We start from the raw sequence: 19,160 nt of genomic DNA on the forward strand, positions 1-19,160 counted from the left end.
CACGATCCAGGGCACGGTGCCCACAAGGAGAACTCCCAGCAGATGAGATCTACATCTCATTTAATTAAATTTTTGCCCTTTAGATTAACTGGGAGGACTCCAGCCAAGGGCTGCAGGAGCGGAGCTGACCAGCCACCAAGCCCTGAGCCCGCTGGGTTTTCCCTCCCAGGCTGGACACAGAAGCTGGAGGAGAGGTTGGCCCCACGTCCAGGAGGGTGCTCAGAGGAGCTGGAGACCTTTGGCCAGGTGAAAACACATCCCTTCCTGATGCAGATCCATGTGCAAGCCAGCTGATCCATCCCACGTGCTGGGCTGCTGAGGGCAGGGAAGGACTCAGGGAAAGGAGCCATGTGGGGAACAGACCCTGTGCTTTGCCAGCTTTATGGTCTTTCTTCTGCAAATTGTCCCCAGTCCCAAACCAAGACCAGAGAATCATTTGGGAGACAGATCCCCACTCCACTGCATGCCAAATCCAGCCAAATACTTCAAGCAACAAAAATAAGAGGGGAAAATTTGGCATCTACCCCCACCTTCACCCCTTCACCCACCCTGTGCCCAGGGGCAGATGCACCAGCTCCAGCCATTCAAGGCTCCTCAAAGCCTCTCCCTGAAGAGGGTGGTGCTGAACCCACCTCACACCCCACAGAGGAGGGGGTGAAGCCCCCACCAGCTCCCCCCTGCCCACTGGCACAGGTCCACCAGCTCAGACTGGGTAAAACTGCTCGAAGCCACGCTTTCCATCAGCACAAGGAGCAGGCTTGGCCTCTCAACAATCCTTGGATAGCACACAGCTCAGCCTGGCTGGCTCAGCCCCAGCTGACAGCCCCTGGGGCCAGGCCCCAGGATAAACACAGCCTACCTGCTCCAGGAGTGCCAGAGGCGTGTGGGCACCCAGCACCATCCCTCCCATAAAGCAGCACTGCAGGCCCAGCCCTGGCACTGCAGGAACACTTGGAGTGCTCCCTGTACACGGCCTGGAGTGTTTGGGAATGTTTCTGCAGCGGGACACGGGAGATGCTTCCCCTCCCTCCTGCCTGCCCCGGGCACTTGGACTCCAAGGCAACCCTGAGGAGGAGGTTGTGCTGCAGCTGAGATGCTCTGAGTCACCTGGGGGGGCCAGGACATGCAGGTGGAGAAGCCCCCCCACCATTTCCACCTGCTGGGGGGATGGAGAGCAAGGGTCTGATGCAGCAGAGCAGTTAGTGCAGGACCAAGCCCTCTGAAGAAAGAGCTGCAGGAGAAGCCACGGGAAGCCCAGGATGAGGGTCTCACACACACTGACCCTGCACCAGGGGCTTCAAACCAACAGAGGGGAGGTTTAGATTAGACCTCCCTTCCCTGTGAGGGTGGGCAGGCCCTCGCACAGGTTGCCCAGAGAAGTTGTGGCTGCCCCTGGATCCCTGGAAGTGTCCAAGGCCAGGTTGGATGGGGCTTGGAGCAACCTGGGCTGGTGGAAGGTGTTCCCTGCCCATGGCAGGGGGGCTGGAACAAGACGATCTTTAAGGTCTCTTCCAACCCAAACCATCCCATAATTCTCTGCTCTGCACTTCCAGAAGGAATTCTCCTGGCTGTAGCATCACTGCTCCCTCGGGAACGCTCCCCCAAGCAGAAGGAGCACAGAAAGATTCCTCCCTGCAGAGACTTCACGAGCAGGTGCAGCAGCTCAGGCTGTGCCAACCTCTCCCAAGCTGTCTCAGAGCCCCATGTTTCCCCACCCTTTTTCTCCCTCTCCCTGCCCTCCAACCCTCCCTTTTCAAGCTGGCAGCTTTCAGAGGGTTAACAAGGTGTGTGTCCCCGCAGGGCCGGGCTCCCCTCCCTCCCCTCCTCGCCCCTCTCTTCCCGGCATGGACTTGGAGACCGGAGGCTCTCCAGATTTAATCTCCAAGACAAACACTGTGGAGCTGGAGCCTGCTCCATTTGCACTTAGAGCACAGATATTAAAAAGCACAGCCAGGCTCAGGGCTCTGCCCACCCCTCGTGGTGTTCCCCCACCTCGGCTCTGCCACACGCCCGGTGCCAGGGAGGTGGCACCAGGGAGGGGGCACCAGGGAGGTGGCACCAGCTTTGCAAGGAAGCTGCGAGGGATGGCTTGTGGTGGGAGTGAAGAAATACCCACCACAAGAGCCCCTGTGTCTCTGGGGGGGTCTGTATGGAAGGGGAGAAGATGAAGGTGTAGATCTCAAGTCAGACCAGAAGGTGTGGAGCACAGCACCCCGAGATGCAGTGAGCACCTCATGCTCTTGCTCAGGAGGAAGGAAAGGGTCCCCAGGCTATTTGGCAACTGGAGCCTTCCAGTAAAAACTTATCTCACATCTTACATTTCAGTCGGAAGTGGAGAGATTTGGTTCATTTTCCATGGGGATGGGAGAGGAGAATGTGCCAGCAGAGCTCCAGGGCTGAGCCCAGCTCTGTGCTACAGCAAGGGCTGGGCTGGGCAACACCAAAATCCACCTTCCACCCTTAAAACCTACAGGCTAAAACCTGATGGGCAGCAAATCCATCTGGTTCACTCTGAGCACCAGCTTTCTGGACATTCAACTCATTTCATTGCTGAGAAATGTCTTTTCCTATGATAACTCTCCCCAAACCAAGCTTAGAGCCTCCACCACAGCCTGGAAAACTGAGTTAGGATGAAAAGCTCGACATCAGCCTGGAGCTGGCCAAGAGAGCCCCAGAAAGGGTTCATGGCAGCTGGATCTCAGCCCCGTGTGCCCCTGCCCGACACCCAGCTATAAAATTGCTTTCTGAAGATGGTGGCTGGTTTAATTACACACACACACACACTGATGTTTTCATGAAAAAGGCTATTCTATAAAATCGTGGGAGCAATAAAAAATATAAATAGCCCTCGAGGCACCACAAAATGATGCCATTTTAAGTGCATTTATTTTTTTCCTTGAAATCTGCAGGGTGGTATTTAAAGATGAAGGGAGGAGGAGGACGAATACGCGCTGCTCTGTCCCGGTGCCAAACACCCCACGGAGCTCTGGTGGTCTCCTGGAGCCAGCCAGGGGCTCCAGGTCCACAATTAATGACCTCTCCACACCTTTCATGTGCCACCCACTGGAATACATCAAGCGTTTTGCCTTGGCTGCAGCCGGCGTGGCAGCTCCCAGCACCCCAGAAATGCCCCTTCCAGCTCCCCCACCACCCAAAATTCCTCAATATTTGCCTTTGAGATATCTTTTGATATCAAAAGGCGGCCACAGCCCAGTTCCTGAGGTGCTCAGCAACTCGCTGGTGGTCCCTAAATAGGCAGCCAGATGATCTCACACCAAACATCCCCAGGTCCTTGCGGGCTGACCACGAAACCTTCAAACAAGCCCCGAGAACAGGCAGGCTCAGTTCCCTCCGGCCACCAAACTCCTCCAGCCCGGTCCACCCAGGGGGACATTCCTCAAAGTACACTCAGTGTTCTTGGGGTTTACCCAAAATCCAAGCCCGGCAGGACAGGCAGACGCTGGGAAGGAGAGAGAGAGGGAAAGGAGGAAAACCCACAAGTCCTGCAGCTCCATCCAAGTCACGAGTCCAGCCGGTTCCCTGTGGGTTGGTCAGGGGGAAGGGGATTTTTCCTGGATGGTACAACCCCCTGCTCTGGAGCCCAGGAGGAGGACAAAGGGGACACTGTCCTTTCATTCCCACCTCTCCAGGAATGGGGGCACAGCCCAAACACCTCTGACTGACACCCCACCAGCGGTGCCCTGGGCACAAGGGGGTCCCTCATGGACCAGAAAGCTCCTGGGGGTTTTCTCATCCTCTTTGGGATTGAGCTGCCCATATCCACAGGCTCCAGAAGGGATAGACTTGGGGCAATTGTGTTTCCTGCAGCCAAAGTGATGATAAGCAACTGCCACTGATGAGTTGAGAAACCCTCAGATCAGGTCAGGAGGGGGTACCACCAGCCAGGATGAGGGAGAGCACCTGGAAACTGCTGTGCAGCCCAAAAATGCCAAAAGCCCTCAGTTCCCTGTGTCCCAGTTAATTACTGCTGGGAGAGCCACCAGCAGATCCTGCGAGTCGTGTGCCTCTGTTTATCCTGGCACGTGGGTCACCCCGGGCCGGGGTGGCACGAGGAGCGTGGAAATCCCCCAGCAATGCCCATCTCCATGCCAGGAAAGCACAGTGAAGAGCCTGCTCTTGCCTCCCCGCCCTGTGAGTGGAGAACACTTCTCAGGACAGAGTTTCGCTCTCCACACTCAGGCTGAGGCTCCCTGAGCTACCTCTGGGTCAGGAAGAACTGAATCCCAGCCCAGCAGCTCTCCTGCTGCCCACCCTGGGCAGGCACATGGCCCAGGAGTGGGGTGGCTGTCCCGTGTCCCACGTGGGACCAGCCAAGGAACGGCATCTCCTCTTGCACACAGGAGGAGTTCACCAGCTGGGCTGGACAGGGAGGATTTTTAAGGCCAAGACAACAACAGACCAAGCTGCTTTTTACATCTGAAGCCTCGGGAAGCGCCGATCCGGGGAGGGAGCTGCAGGCTGGACAGAGGGGACAGCTCTGTGAACATCTGGTTTGCAACCCCCAGGAGCCTGTCCTGGCCAACAGCCCCATGGCTGGAGCACGGGGGGTCCTGAAGATGCTGCAGCTGCTGGGAAGAGCCTGCCTGAGCTCCTGGCAGCCCACACCACCCTGGGATCCCCAAGAGATCTGCACAGGGAGCTCCAGGGGCCAGGGCAGTTAGTCCTGGTTACCTGAGAGCCAGGTTGGCTTCTCTTGCCCCTCTTCACACATGGAAGGTGATCCCTGCCTGAGAACCTCTGGGGCTCAGGAGATGGCCAGCAGCAGCAGAGCACAGATCAGCCCATGCAGCAGCACCCATCAGTGTGTCCAGGATGTCTCATCAAGTCACAGCCAGCTCACCATCCCTGCTGGAGCCCCTTGCACCAGCTCCTGTGCCCTCAGCTGGTGATTTCAGCAGGATTTGCCACGCTCCAGGCACTGGAATACACCGTCACTGCTGGAAGTGTAGGAAAACCTCCAGCCCACAACAAACCCAAAAGTCAGATCACCCTGAGATGTCACTGTCCCACGTCTCTCAGGATTAGGAACTTCAGTCCTGCTCCATCCTGGCCTGGGGACAGAGGGGAGATGGATCTGCAGATCCAGGCACTTTCCCTCCTCACCTCGGGGAACTCTCATGAATTTTAAAATTTCCTGCCAAGTGTCCATTGTGCAGATGTTGAATTCTTGGCAGGGACCTCGAACAGGCTCCCTGAGGTACTGAGGAAAACTCTGTGGAGCACAGGCTGTGGCTGGACACATCCCTGCATCCCTGCACCCACAGCGGCCCACGAAGGAACACCGTGCACGGCAGCAGCACCCAGGGGGAACCAACAAATCCCTCTGCCTATGGAATTTCCACCAGGATACACTTTGCTAATTAACCTGGTCCTGGCCCCGCACGAGCAGGGATGAGCCAGAGCATCGCTCCCAGGGGCCCAGCTGCCCAAGATCCATCACACGCCTTGACAGTGCGGATAATCCGAGCAGAAACCATCGGAAAGGGGCACAGGCAGGTGGCCACGGCCCACCTTCCCACCGCCCAGGCTCACAGGGATTTAGGAGCTGCAGGAACAAGAAGAGCAGGGGGACTCTGCAGCAACACAGCCTGCTTGGCAGCCTGATTTAGTTTACACGAGCACAGCTGGTTTTCCTGGAAAAACAGCACGAAAACCAAGAGGAGAAGCTGCCCAGGGATAAGAGAGAGGGGGCACCAAGAGCTGCTGGGGGTGGGGAGGGGGCTGAGCCCGCTGTGACTCCCGGGAGCAGCGCTGGGTGCTGAGCTGTGGGACCCTCTGCTGCTCATCCTGCTCCTCCCCGAGCCCCCCACGGCCCCCTCGCAGCCACGGGAAGGGCAGAACGCCATCCCCTCGTTATGTCAAGCTCTTGGCAAGCTCCCCCCGCCGCCTCCCGACGCATCCTGTTCGCATCCGGCTCGGGAATTCCAGGAACATCTGCGCGGCTCCCCCGCCCAACCGCACATCTGCGTGTCCGTACCTGCCGCGCCCCCGCCCCGCCGGGCCCCCCACGCGGAGCCCCCACGTCCCACCCCCCAAACCAGGGCTGGCAAAAGCAGCAAACCCTGCTCAGCATCGCCCCAACTCCCCCCCCCCCCTTCAACAGGAGCCAAAATGTTTTGTCCTCGGGTAAATGAATGAATTGGGGTTTGTCCAAACCATCGCGCGCTCCTCGGGAACTGCGGTGAAACGTCTGGGGAGGGAAAGCACACACGGCCACGGGTGCAGCGTCTTACCATCACCTCCTGAGCAAAGGCTTGTCCTCTCCAGGAGAACAGCCAGCAAAACCAGGAGCATCGCTGTGATCTCAAGGAACAGGCAGAGGTGATGCAGAGCTGGGAATTCCCAGCACCCCTGGCAGCACACGGGATGCTCAGAGCTCAAATCAGAGCAGGGATGTGGGAGCCTGTGAAGCACCACCAATCCTGCCCTGAGCGCTCCAGGGCACAGCAGGAGGGCTCTACGAGCTGCTGCCAGCATGCCAGGAGAAACCTAGGGAATTCCTCAGCTCCCTGGGAAGTGACAGCTCCTGCAGGACACGGCAGCACCGACCCGAGCTGCAGCAGCAACAGCATGGATGGACTGCCTGGATGGCACCTACAGCATCCCTGGAAAAGCTGGATGATCCAGGGCTGACACAAGGACAGCAACCACAGCACTGCACAGCACACAAAGTACCTCCAACTTCCTTCCCAAGGCTGTTTTCACAGGCTTTTTCACACTTGGAATCCTGGAATGGTTTGGGTTGGAAGGGACCTTAAAGCTCATCTAGTTCCACCTCCTGCCATGGGCAGGGACACCTTCCACCAGCCCAGGTTGCTCCAAGCCCTGTCCAACCTGGCCTTGGACACTTCCAGGGATGGGACAACCACAGTTTCTTTGTTCCCATCACCTGAACCACATTCCAGCAGCTGAGGAGCAGCAGGGCTGCCCACAGGCACCATCCTCATCATCACCCTCACCCTGTCAGCACGGACCAAGCACCAGAGACAGGCATGGAAAGCTGGGTTTGGTTCCCAAGAAGGGAAAGGAAGGTCTGGCACGTGGCACATCTGCTACAAGGAAGGAGGCCTCGCGTTATAGAGCTGATTTGGCTGCTGCAGGTAAATTAAGGGGAGTGGGGAGATAAGGGGCAGAGGAAGGGACACACAGCCCTGTGACCTGACTCCTCCCAGGCAGTGGGGAAAGGGAGACAAAAGGGACGCTTTGTGGAGAGGCTGAATTAATTCAGCTTCATGCAAAGGGAAATTTGTTCCCTCTGCCAGAAGGAAAACAAAATGGGGCGAGCGGGGAAAGGAGCGGCTCAGCACGGCTTGGCTCGGCATCCCAGAGGCAAATCATCCCCTCTGACCCCCTGCACCACGCCAGGGGCACCCTGCCCCCCCAGCCCACACTGCAGCACCTCCAGATACAGTGCCAAGGGGACCGGGAATGAAAGGGAAGAGAAATTCTGCTTAATTGAGAGGCTGCAGCCAGGCCCTGCCCGCCCAAGATTATCCAGAGGAATGAGAGTCTCCCTTGCAGCGGGTTCACCCACTCGAGACAGGAATGAATAGAGCAGACTCCAGGAGGGAGAGGAGAAGGAGAATAAAGATTCATATGACCTGGATTTGGGGTTGGGATGAGATCTGGTGACTGCCCGAGGCCCGCAGAGCGGTTGAACGCTCCTGCCCCGCTGCAGCCACGCTTGGGGTCTCCTCCAAAAGCACCAATCCCAGCCAGGAAACCTCCTCCACCAAAACCTGCTCCACCAAAACCTGCACCATCAGAACCCGCTCCATCAGGAGCACCCACCAGGCTCCTCAGTGCTCCAGGGGGCACTGGCTTAGTCCTACATTCATTTAATCTCCGCTGGTTTATGCCCATGGGGGAAAATTCATCCTTGGCATGGACAGGGCACCTTAGGAAGGGACCACTCTGAGCACACCTGAAACCCATGGGCTGGATCCCCAAAACCAGGGAGGCTCACAGCTCCTCCCTCAGTGCTTGAGCTCCCAAGCAAACCAGGGAGCTGCAAAGATCACAAATCCTTCTGTGGATCTTGGATGAAGGGATTGTTACTCTGGCCTAGACTTAGCTACAGTAAGTCCATTCCTGCTGGATGCTCCCATCCAGCTCCCACGGAGTTTTCCCACCTTTCCCTGCCCTCTGTACCATTAAAAACCATTTTGTTTTGTATCAGCAGGTCGGCAGAGCTTCCCCATCCCACAAACCTCCTCCTCGCCAGCAAAGCTGCAGCTCCAAGGAAAGCATCCATTTTTATCCCCAACCCTTCTGTTCCTCCTCGGATTTCTAACCCATTAGGTTTTCCTTCAGAAAGAAAAACAGCCTTCAGAGAGCGAGGGAGCAGCACACAAGAGGGTGTGAGGGAACAGCAGCACCAAAATCCTGCAAAACTGCATTTCACAGAATCGTGGAATGGTTTGGGTTGGAAGGGATCTTAAAGCTCATCTCATTCCACGCCCCTGCCAAGGGCAGGGACACCTTCCACTAGGTCAGGTTGCTCCAAGCCCTGTCCAACCTGGCCTTGGACACACGTCAAGAGTATCAGCACCTTTTGCTATGAACAGTTGTCCCTCCTCTCTCCTCAACTCTGGGGAAAAAAATGCAGAATCATCCTTAAAAATTGCTATTCCTGACTACATCCAAGGGAGTCCCGTGCCTGGAGCAGGGGGGGAGGCACCCCAGAGGAGCCCTGCCCTACCCTGGGCCATTCCACACCGGAGCACATCCCGAGCTGATGCCACCTGCACCGGGATAAAGGCGCTTTGTGCAGCACACGCGTCTCTCAACACATTCCCAGGTGGAATTTGATCAAATTGTGCTTATCTCAGCAGAGCTCTGAAATGCCCCCTGCTCCCAACACAGCCACAGATGCCATTGGAGGGAGGGTGGAGGAGGCGAGAGAACATCACCACAGAACCATAGAACGGTTTGGAAGGGACCTTAAAGCTCATCCAGTGCCACCCCCTGCCATGGGCAGGGACACCTTCCCCTAGCCCAGGTTGCTCCAGCCTGGCCTTGGACACTTCCAGGGATCCAGGGGCAGCCACAGCTTCTCTGGGCAACCTGTCTTGCAGGAAAGACTAAATACACCCAGCTTACCCTCTTGCTCAGGTGCAAGGCCATGAAACCAGCAGGACCTGGGCTCAGGTGGGCACCCTCAGGGACACAGTGGCCTTGTGGCTGCCACCCCCCAGGCACAGCCTTCCCTCCACCCAGCACAGCAGGGATTAGCCCTCAGCCTTACAGGGATGAGCATCTTCCCATCAAAGGATCTCAAAGGATCATCCACCTCACGGCCCCTTCCCAAAGCTCCTCCTATTCCTCCTCCTCCTCCTCCAGGACCTGCTCTGCAGGGACCTCGAGGTGCTCACAATAAAGGTGGTGGCTTAAAGAGTCACCCAGATCCAAGGAAAAGAAAGAAAAGGTTAAACAAGCAGAGAGAGCAATTGCAGGTCCATCCAAGAGCAACATCGTTTGGCAACTTTGTTTGGAAAAATTAATAATTCTGCAGAATTTCAAGAGGAGGGAAGTGGATGGGGAGAGGGAGAGAAAAGGCAGCCTGAAAACCCAGAAACTCCCTTCGACTTTCTATCCACAACCAAAGTCAAAGCTGGGAAATAAGGAGCAACACAACACGTTGTTGATGACTTTTCCATTAAATACTCACGTTTAAACCCCCTCTTTGTATTCCAGCCTTTGCTTGCAGCCTCAGCAGGCCCCACTTCTTTCCCCCCCCCACATACACCCCCTCTTTTTTAATAATAATAATAAAAAAAAAAGTTATATGACTTTAATTAAATGCACTTATTAAAAGGGTGAAATATTTGGAGAGGCTGTTTTTACGCTGGAGGCACATTTTCCAGCGTGCTGCAGAGTGTCTGCATCCGCCCGCCCCAGGCCACTTTTAATGCACAAATAAATCCCCACCTGAAGTGCTGACAGGTTATTATGCAGTGTGGCAGCCAACTAAAGTAAACACAGGGGCACGGTTTTAACGTCTTGCAGTCGCAGAGCCTCTCCCCCCCGCCGAGGGGGGCTCAGGTGGAAATGACCGGCAGCAAAAGCATCGTCCTCCCTGTGCCCCCCTGAGCCCCCAGGAGAGCCCTCAGCTGGGACATCCAGCGAGTGCCAGCCTCTGCCAGCTGATGGACCAACCCACAGCAATCAGTCAATCAGAGTAAATAAGTGTTAATAAAGTCACAGGGTCACGAAGATGCTCCAAAGGGCTGCAGCCCCTCTGCTCTGGGGACGGGCTAGGAGTGTTCAGCCTGCAGATGGGAAGCTCCAGGGAGACCTCTGAGCCCCTCCCAGTGCCTGAAGAGATCTTATAAAATAGATGGACAGAGATATATTTTACACAGGCAGATAACGACAGGACAAGGGGAAAGGTTTTAAAATAAAAAAGGGGAGATTTAGATGGGATGGTGGGGAGCCCCTGGCACAGGTTGCCCAGAGCAGCTGCGGCTGCCCCATCCCTGGAAATGTCCAAGGCCAGGTTGGATGGGGCTTGGAGGAACCTGGGACAGTGGAAGGTGTCCCTGCCCAGGGCAGGGGTGGAACTGGATGGGCTTTAAGGTCCCTTCCAACCCAAACCATTCCATGGTTCTGTGATAACACAAAAGAACCGCCTGTCCCAGCTGGAATGCAAGGCTGGAGAGTTGTCAAGTGATGGAAAACATCCTCTCCTGTGGATGCCTCCCAACACCAGCCCTGAGGGCTCGAGTGCCTGGGATGCCAGGCTGGTGGACCTGACCCCCTGCACGGAGGAGACAACACCTCCACAGTAACCACAGTGGATTTGCATCCACGTTTCAAAAGCCAAGCCCTGGGTTTGCATATTCCTTTGTCAGGGGTGAAGCAAAGATGGAGCAGATAATGAACAAACTACAAACAAACATCAGGAGGAAGGAACCAAACCCACCAAGTCCCTGCTCTTTTTCAGGGCAGCTCCCCCAGTGCTGTGCTGGAAGACACCCCTGCCAGCCCGGGAGTTTCACCAGAGCTCCCACGTTTGGAAACAGCAACTTTTAATTCCGCATATCCACGTCCAGGCACCAAACGTGCTTAACTCCCAAACCTCCCACCACAATTAACAGCCGCTAATGACTCCGTGCACTCAAAGCCAAACCGTCCAGGCAGACTCACAGCTCAGCTGCCAAAAGCAGCACCTCCCAAAGCCAGGGCCACCCCTCCCAGGCTGCAGAGGATGCACGAGGCTTCACCTCCCTGGGGATGAAAGGATGCTGATCCATCTCCCTCTCCAAGGAGATAAAGGACACCGGTACCAAGGGCAGCATCTCAGTCTCTTGCACGCTGCAAGAGGAATTCTCTGCCAAAAGAAGTGATTTCCACAGAGGAGCTGGAGGAGCCTCTCCATCCTCCCCCCAAGGGCTGCTGGACACCACAGCCACGCACAGCCCAAGAGCACCAGCTCATCCTCCTCGCGTGGGATGAGGGATCTCAGACCCTTCCAGCCCGTGGGTCACTTGGCCAGCACGTGGCAGGGACAGGCTCCAACAGAAACATCCCTCTTGTCTTAAAAAATTAAGGCCTGCGCTTTGCTTCCACATCTGACAAGACGCCGCATGCTTTGCTAATCCTTGGAGGAGATTAACTTTTTATTTAGAATTCCTTCCTCTAAATGTGGCAATTATGAAGGGTGGTGTGGTTTTTTTTTTTCCTCCCCCCCCTTCTTTAAGCTCTTGGCAAGGGAACACTTTCTCTAAGTTGGCTGAAAAGGGTTAGTTAAAAGTGGATCTGGTCTTACTTCCCCTCTCTGATCCAACCCACGAGAGCCTCTTGCACAAGGGGATGTCCCTTGTCTCTTCCACCAGCCCAGGCTGATGCCATCCATGTGAAAACCCAACCTGGCCTTGGACACTTCCAGGGATGGGGCAGCCACAGCTTCTCTCACCACCCTCACAGGGAATTTTTGCATGGAAGTACCAGCCCATTCCCATGCAGATCCCAGTCCTGAGCTCCAGGGCAGCTGTTTCCACTCAACAGGCACAAAGGGACTCCAGCAGCAGTGGAGCAGCTTATGGGAAACTCGAGGAAGGATGTCCCGAAGAGAGCAAAGACAACCCTTCCTGTACACAGAGAAAAAGGGGGGGAAAAAAAATGTATCAAGTGCCTGTAGCTGTCAGAAAACATTTCTGCAGCTTTGGCAAGACAGACACAACTAATTTAGCTGGGGTATATTAAGCTGTCAGTCCGGATGATAAGAATTTAATCACTCGGAGCAGATCAAAGCTGGGCAGCACTATCGGGGGTGGGCTGGACACAGGGATCAGCAGAGCAGGGATGTGCAGGCAGGGAGAGGAGCAGGAAAAGCCTGCACGATGGGAACAGCCCTAGTATGCTCCTGGGACATCACCTGCCTGCAGGAATTGTGTCTCCACCAGGATGTGGGATCACTGCTGTGCTCCAGGGAGCCAGAGCTGAGCAATCCCTGCTGTGACCAACACCATCAGCTGGGCCCAGGGCTGGATCCAAGGGAAGAAACGCCAATGGAGAGGGAGGATGAGCCACTGGCACTCTCAGAGGGAAGGCTCAGGGCTGCAGAGACCCTGCAGAGACAGAGGAGGAGGAACAGCAGCTGGGGAGGGAAGGGGGAAATTCACAATTCCATCACAGCTGGAAGAGAAGTCCCATTGCTGCAGGGATTTTATCTGCATTTTCCTGGGATGTTTTAGCTTTGGGCTGCTCCTGTAATTATTCCTGAGGCTCCCTGGGCAGTTTTTCCTGGGATCTGTTTGGTGGGAAGCACAGGGCTGGCAGAGCCATCCAGGTGCTGCACTCTGCCTATCCAGCTGGGAAACGGCATCTCCTGTGGGATCTGACCATGTTTGGGCCCCAGCAAAGCCCAGACCTCACTCCTGGAGGGATAAGCACTCTGACACTCCCTGCTGCAGACACCTGTTCCTGGGAGATGGGAGATGCTCAGTGCTGCTGAGCAGGGACAGCACAGCCAGGGAGCCACAGCCCCTGCTCTCCCAAGGGCCCCAGGAAAAGAGGTGATACAAGACAAACAGCCAGGAACATGGGGGGGATTCTTGGGGTCATCCTGCACAGGGCCAAGAGGTGGATGATCACCCTTCCCACTGAGGATTCCCTGTGATTCCCTGACAGCTCCGGTCTCAGCCCCAAGCGGAGAACAGCAGGAGCTCGATGGCTCAGCACCACACTTCTCAGCACTTGCAGAGGCAACGCTTTGCAATGCTATTTTTAATCTCCCCTCTTTTTTTTTTTTCTTTAATTTTCAGAAGTTCAGCCCAGACTTCAGCAGCTCCAAAGGCCACCAGAGCCCCCAGCGTGCTTCCCAATTAAGCGCTGCAGCCGCCCCTGCCCGATTACCCAGCGCCGTTACATAAACCTAATTAGCAGGGCTCCACTTTCAGCATGGCAAATGGCTCCACTAATCCGGGATTTGTTCTCCTAGAAAACTAATTTAATCATACAGTGCCAGCCAGGCTGCTCACGTGGCCGAGGGCGAGAGCAGCCCCCAAATCTCTCGGCCCCCAGTAATGAGCCATTAGAGGTAAGCCAAGCCCCGCCGGCCCGCACCGCAGCTCTTGGGGACCCTAATCCTCTGAAACAGCCCCAGACAGGATCTACTGCTTAAAAAAATAATGAAAAAAAGAAAGAAATACCTTAAGGGAGATTTGGGGAGAAAGGCTGTGATTAAGGAGCAAACCTGCAGCCTTCAACGGTGCCCACGTCAGTGAGCGAGGACCCAGCACCAACAGCACATGCTTGGGATGGTGAGGAGGAACAGCCCCTCATCCCAAAACAGGCAGCACCTCTGCTGGATCCTTCAAGAGCCCTTCCAGATAACTTTTAAGCTTGTGGTATACGAAAGGGAAGTTCACGTGCTGCCAACTTCAGCAGAAGCAGCTCTTACTTAAACTAATCTTAATTAAGGATCTGCAGGATAACCCGACATCAATAGCAGGATTCCCCAGGCACGGGAGGACAGCAGCAGCACACATGGGAGTTGTATCACTCCTCAGGCTCGGTGCTCCTCGAAAAAAATCAGGATCATTTCAAAAACAAAAGAACCCTGAGATCTGAACATAAAGGAAATTTTCATCGTATCCCCTTCCATTTGCTTCCTGGGTTGAGTTACCGCACAGACACGGCTCGGGGTTCTCACACTGAGCCCGTCCAAGCCCAGCCCAAGCGAGCAGAGCCGGGCCCAGCTGCTCCGTGATGGGTTTCACAGGGCACCAGCTCAGCGTTTCACTGCTGACACTCCTTTCCCTGGCCAAGTGTAAGTGTTTTTTTCCCTGGACTGTGGAAAGGTGAAGCAAGGACATCTGCAGCCAAGCAGCATCCAGGCTCCCAGAGCCCTGGCAGCAGCGCTCGCTCTGCAGCAGCTTTAATTTATAACACACTCATGGTAACTTGGAGAGAGGCAGAAATTGGACTCCTAATCCCTAAAATTAAAGAGAATCCAGAAATCACAATTTGGGAGTTTTCTGCCTTCCGAGCTTTCCACTAGACAACTTGTTTCTGGCTTAAGAAAGTTGGCTTTCACAGACAGCCTTAAATAAGGATTAAATCCAACACTGACATATGGCTTCATCATCCCAGAGGATCCCAAAACGCCTTCTGCAGGGGGAAACTCCACCTCCTGGGCAGGCTGGGAGGACTCAGAGCTCCCAGCCTCTCAAACCCCACTGGCCTGTGGCTTCAGGAGCAGGAGCAGGTCTGTAAACCAATTTGTGCTCCAAGCACGATGATCTCCAGGCTCAGGCAGAGCCAGGGGCACCTGATGCAGACACGGGGAGGGGACCACGGGCACAGCAGCCCCACACCTTCCCCACAGGTGAGTCTTATCACGGCGGCACCACAAACGGGCCATAAAGGGTTGGGAGGGGACAGCTGTGCTCCAGGTGTGCCCCAGGTGGGGCGGCCCCCTTTCATCTCACACCCTGTGCTCAGCTCAAACCCTGGCAGTGAAAAAACAGGCCAGGCTTCCAGGCTGATGGAGCCCTTGGGAATCTTTTTCCTCCCTGGCATCCCTCGGGCACAGGAAGGGTAGCTGGGCTCTGCTGGCACACACAGCACAGCCCCTGCCCCACTGCCCCATCCCAAGGGACTCAGGATGGCTCCACGAGGGCACACTCGGCTACAAGAGCCCATCAGCATCTCAGGGAGGAAGGACGTGGCTGTGGGACCATTTCACGTGAGTGGAGAAGCCACCTGCTCCAACCCTGGCGCACAACTCTGACACACAGCAAAGCCCAGGACTCCCCAGCCTTGTCCAGAGGAGCTGTGGCTGCCACATCCCTGGAAGTGTCCAAGGCCAGGCTGGACAGGGCTTGGAGCACCCTGGGCTGGTGGAAGGTGTCCCTGCCCATGGCAGGGGGTTGGAATTGGATGATCTTTGAGGCCCCTTCCAAGATAAACCATTCCATGATTGTATGATGGACATTTGGTTTGTACTTCCTCCCTCCTGAGCCAGCTGTGCCTCCACTCCCAGCCCAGTGTGGGCAGGGGGGACACCAAGCACTCGGTGTCAGCTTCTCCTGTCCTAGGCCTGGGTGAGCATCTACCAACAGCCCCAAGCTTCACCAAAAGAAGAAAAAAACCAAACAATAAAATCCAAACAGAACCTTAGAACAAGCAAGAAAAAAAAGAATATAAAAGTCTAAAAATATAAGAGTGGAACCTCCTCTCATGGCCAGACCTTGGCTGTGAGCAAGCTTGCTGCGGGCACAGCAAGGCTGGCGTGTCACTGATGGCAGCAGAGCCACGGGCAGAGGGCAGGGGACTCGTCCCCTTTCAAGCACCGGCTGCAGGTGCCAGCCCTGCCCCAGGAGGGGCTGTGCCAGCACAGCCAGATGTCACCCACCCTCCCCACGGGGACCGGCCCCGTCCGGGCAGGAGCTGCCCACGGCCTTGGTGTGCCCGAGCAAACAGCGGGTTATCTCCCCTGGGCAAACAGCAGGGTCATTAAGTGACGGGCTCAGACAATATTTAATTACCCTGATCGTGGGAAGGGGGCAGCAAGGGGGAGGCAGGAAGGGCAGGGGGAATTCCAGAGCCGGAGATGAAACGGGAGCTGCGGAGCGGCGCTGACAGGTGAGCAGACAGGTGATGTCCCAGCCCTGTTTGCTCAGCCAGCCCAGCTCCCCACGGCCCCCAGGCAGGGCACACGCTGTGTCCCACGTGCCAGCAGCCCCAAACCCAGGATGTTTCTCCTCTGCCAGCACAGGGAGCTGTGCAGGGCCAGGACTCACCTCCTGGGAGGTGGGAGCTCTGGGCTGCAGCAGGGTCTGCTGCTACATCAGTTTGATGGATCCAGGAACCTTCAGCACTGCTGGATCCCCATCTCAGCGGGGCCAACCTTGGACCTGCCCTTTGGGGTGTCTGTTGACACCCTGAAAGCTTCCCCAGACTCATCTGCACCCCCAGGGAAGAGCAGAGCTTGGGGAGGGCACAGCACCAGCACAAGGGCTGCAAGGACCTCCCAGTCCTTCGTGGTCCCTGCTGAGCCAACATCCCCCCCAAGGAGCTTGGAAACCCTGGCACAGCAGGTCCAGGGGCACCATCCAGGCTGCATTCCCAGCAGGAGCCACCGAGTGATTAATCACGGTTACAAGGCTGCACCAGACAGACAGGAATGTGCCAGGAAGGGCAAGGAGCACATCAGGGAAAGGTGTTAAAGAGCCCAGCAGGTTGTTTATAACCTGCCATGAACAACTGATTAACCATTAATCCTCTGTTAGCGCTGCTTTATGAGCCAGGGCTCCCCCCAGCAGGGACCCTCCAGCCCTGCAGAGCACCAGAGGCCCCTGGGCAAGAAACCCTCGAGCACAGAAGCTCACTGGTGCTGCCCTCACCCACTGCCCAGCGAGGCTCAACCCCCACGGGCCACACTGAGGTCAGACTGGAGGCAATCAGTGAAAAAAAAGGCAAGTAATCCCCCTGGTCAGATGTTTGTCACCTAGCTCCCACTCAGGGCTGGAGATGGACCACGTCCAAGGGAGGAACCCCCAGCAGGGTCCTGCTCTAAGAGGGTTTCCTGGTGAAATCCCTTTTCAGGTGCCACACTCCTGACCTTGAGCTTCCCAGCACCACCCCTGGGTGAACAGCACACCTGAGGACCCCCAGCTCCTTCCCAGCAGCTGGTCCTGACCCTGGGATGGCACAGAGACCCAGCACAGCCTCTCTGCAGCAGCATCCTAGCAAGGATGCTCTCAGCAGGCCTCAACAGAAGGGAAGCCATGGCCACACAGCCCTGCCTGTGCCCAGGGTGCCCAGCTCCAGAGCCAGCCATTCCCACATCCCAGCTGGAAAAACAGCCTGTGCTAAAAACCCACTTCAGGTTTGCTCTTCATCATCAAAGTTACACATACAGCTCTGATGCCTCAGTTCAGCAGTTTGAAAACAAAGCAGCTGTGAAGGATATCCTGCAACAGTCCTGCAAGGAAAAAGGTGCATTTCCACATGGAAAAGTGCAGGGGATTCCCAAGGAGCATCCCCAGAATGCAACCCTTCAGTGAGAAGAGCTACAACAGAGCAAGAAGCGACTGCCCAGCAAAGGCAAGGGCAGGTGCCCCCCAAAGCTCTGCAAACACTGAGCTCCAGAGCTGATCCTTCACCTCTAAGATGTGTCCCCACCGAGGGGAACCTGCTCCCCATCTGCTCAGAGATTTGCCTGAACTTTGCTTGCAAAGATTGGCTTATCAGCCCCATTCCATGGCTTCTCCCAAGCCTCTCCCACCCCATCCCAGCTCAGTCACGGGGCAAACATCAGGAAATTTAAAAAAAAAATAAATAAAATAAGAGGGAAATGTCACCAGGCAAACTCAAGGAGGAAGAAGCTGTGCCCAAATATATTTCAAGGGGTTCACAGTCACTGTGGTGCCTTTGCTGCTGGAGAGCTGGGATGTGCTGGACTGTCACAGATCCCAATATCCTGCTCCAGCCAGGAATTTTACACATGGGCTCTTGAGTAACTTAAATGACTTGCAAGTCCCAGCCTTCTTAACCAGAAGGCTTTAGAAAATCCCAGCCCTAATCCTCCTGTGCTGTATGAGCCGCCCTTCCCGTCTGTAAAAAGGGGATAATATCTTCCTGCCCTCAGGAATATCCCTCACACCAGCTTGGAGCTGCTCAGACACTGCCCTGAAGAGCCTGTAACCAGCTGGGCACGGAGCTCTGGAAGGAACTGCCCCCCCAGACACAGCTCCTGCAGCACCTTTCCCGGGATCCCCCTTCCCCAGCAGCTACAGCGTTCATGGAAATGGGAAAAAACTGCATCCAGAGATATCTGTGTGCCCCCCTCAGGACCAGCAACAGCAATCCAAGGCCATGGCTCTGCCCCTCTGTCCCAAACAGGGGGCAGGTGACGAGGACAGAAGCCCCAGCTCAGCCACGCCAGGAGAGATGGCACAGCCCCTGCCTGGCTTGGGATGAGTTCCTTCCTCCTCCAGAGCCTCAGCTTCCCCTCCTGAATAACCAGACGGAAGCAAACACCCCTTCACCAGAGCGGGGAGCAGCCCCAGGCAGCCAGAGCTTTAGAAAAATCCTTGGAAAACAGGCAGGGAAAGCGTGAGAAAAGCTGGAGCCACCGCGGCTGCTCCTGCGATGAAGAAATTGAGGCTGAGTCAGGGAGTGGAAGCCGCGCGTTCCCAGGGGAGGGAGCACACACCAGACACCCAACAGACTGGTTCCCAGAGGGGTGTTTGGGGGGTGATCCCACAGGGAACAGACAAGGGCACCCTGCAGCCCGACATCCCACCTGCAGGACAGCTGGAAGGGAATCCTGGGCAGGTGGGATGCTCGGGGTGCACACCCGGAGTCTCCCAGAGGAGCAATTCCCAGCCCCACGCTCCAAAGGAGCTGTTTTGTCACGCAGGTGCCTCCTGCAACAAGAGAGAGGGGAGAGCTTGGCTCGTCCCTGCAGAGAGAGGGGAGCACACAGCTCCCTCGCCCTTTAAATCACTCGCCTCCCTCCCCTGCCCACACCCCCTCGCTCGGCGATATTTATTATCGCTACCGATTTCCTAATCTCCAGCACATGATGCAAGAACAAAACCCGGCACAACCTCGCACATGAACACCCAGCCACAGGCCAGGGATGTGGGAAAGTGCCTCCCTGCACAACTGAGTGGCTCTGAAAA

At 56.0% G+C, this 19,160-nt stretch overlaps 1 long non-coding RNA gene across 1 annotated transcript; it reads right to left on the bottom strand.

The window, feature by feature from the left end:
* Positions 1-2,471: 2,471 nt before the first annotated feature.
* LOC114068311 lies at positions 2,472-18,424 on the bottom strand. The gene is made up of 3 exons (XR_003573556.1): positions 18,414-18,424; positions 12,556-12,562; positions 2,472-2,578 (listed from the first exon to the last, which is right to left on the bottom strand). It is a non-coding gene; the product is annotated as an uncharacterized LOC114068311 (long non-coding RNA).
* Positions 18,425-19,160: the final 736 nt, after the last annotated feature.

The sequence above is a fragment of the Empidonax traillii genome, unplaced genomic scaffold (genome assembly GCF_003031625.1).
Source record: "Empidonax traillii isolate 1590-97213 ecotype Southwest subspecies unplaced genomic scaffold, ASM303162v1 scaffold1037:size355049, whole genome shotgun sequence".
Taxonomy (NCBI): Eukaryota; Metazoa; Chordata; class Aves; order Passeriformes; family Tyrannidae; genus Empidonax; species Empidonax traillii.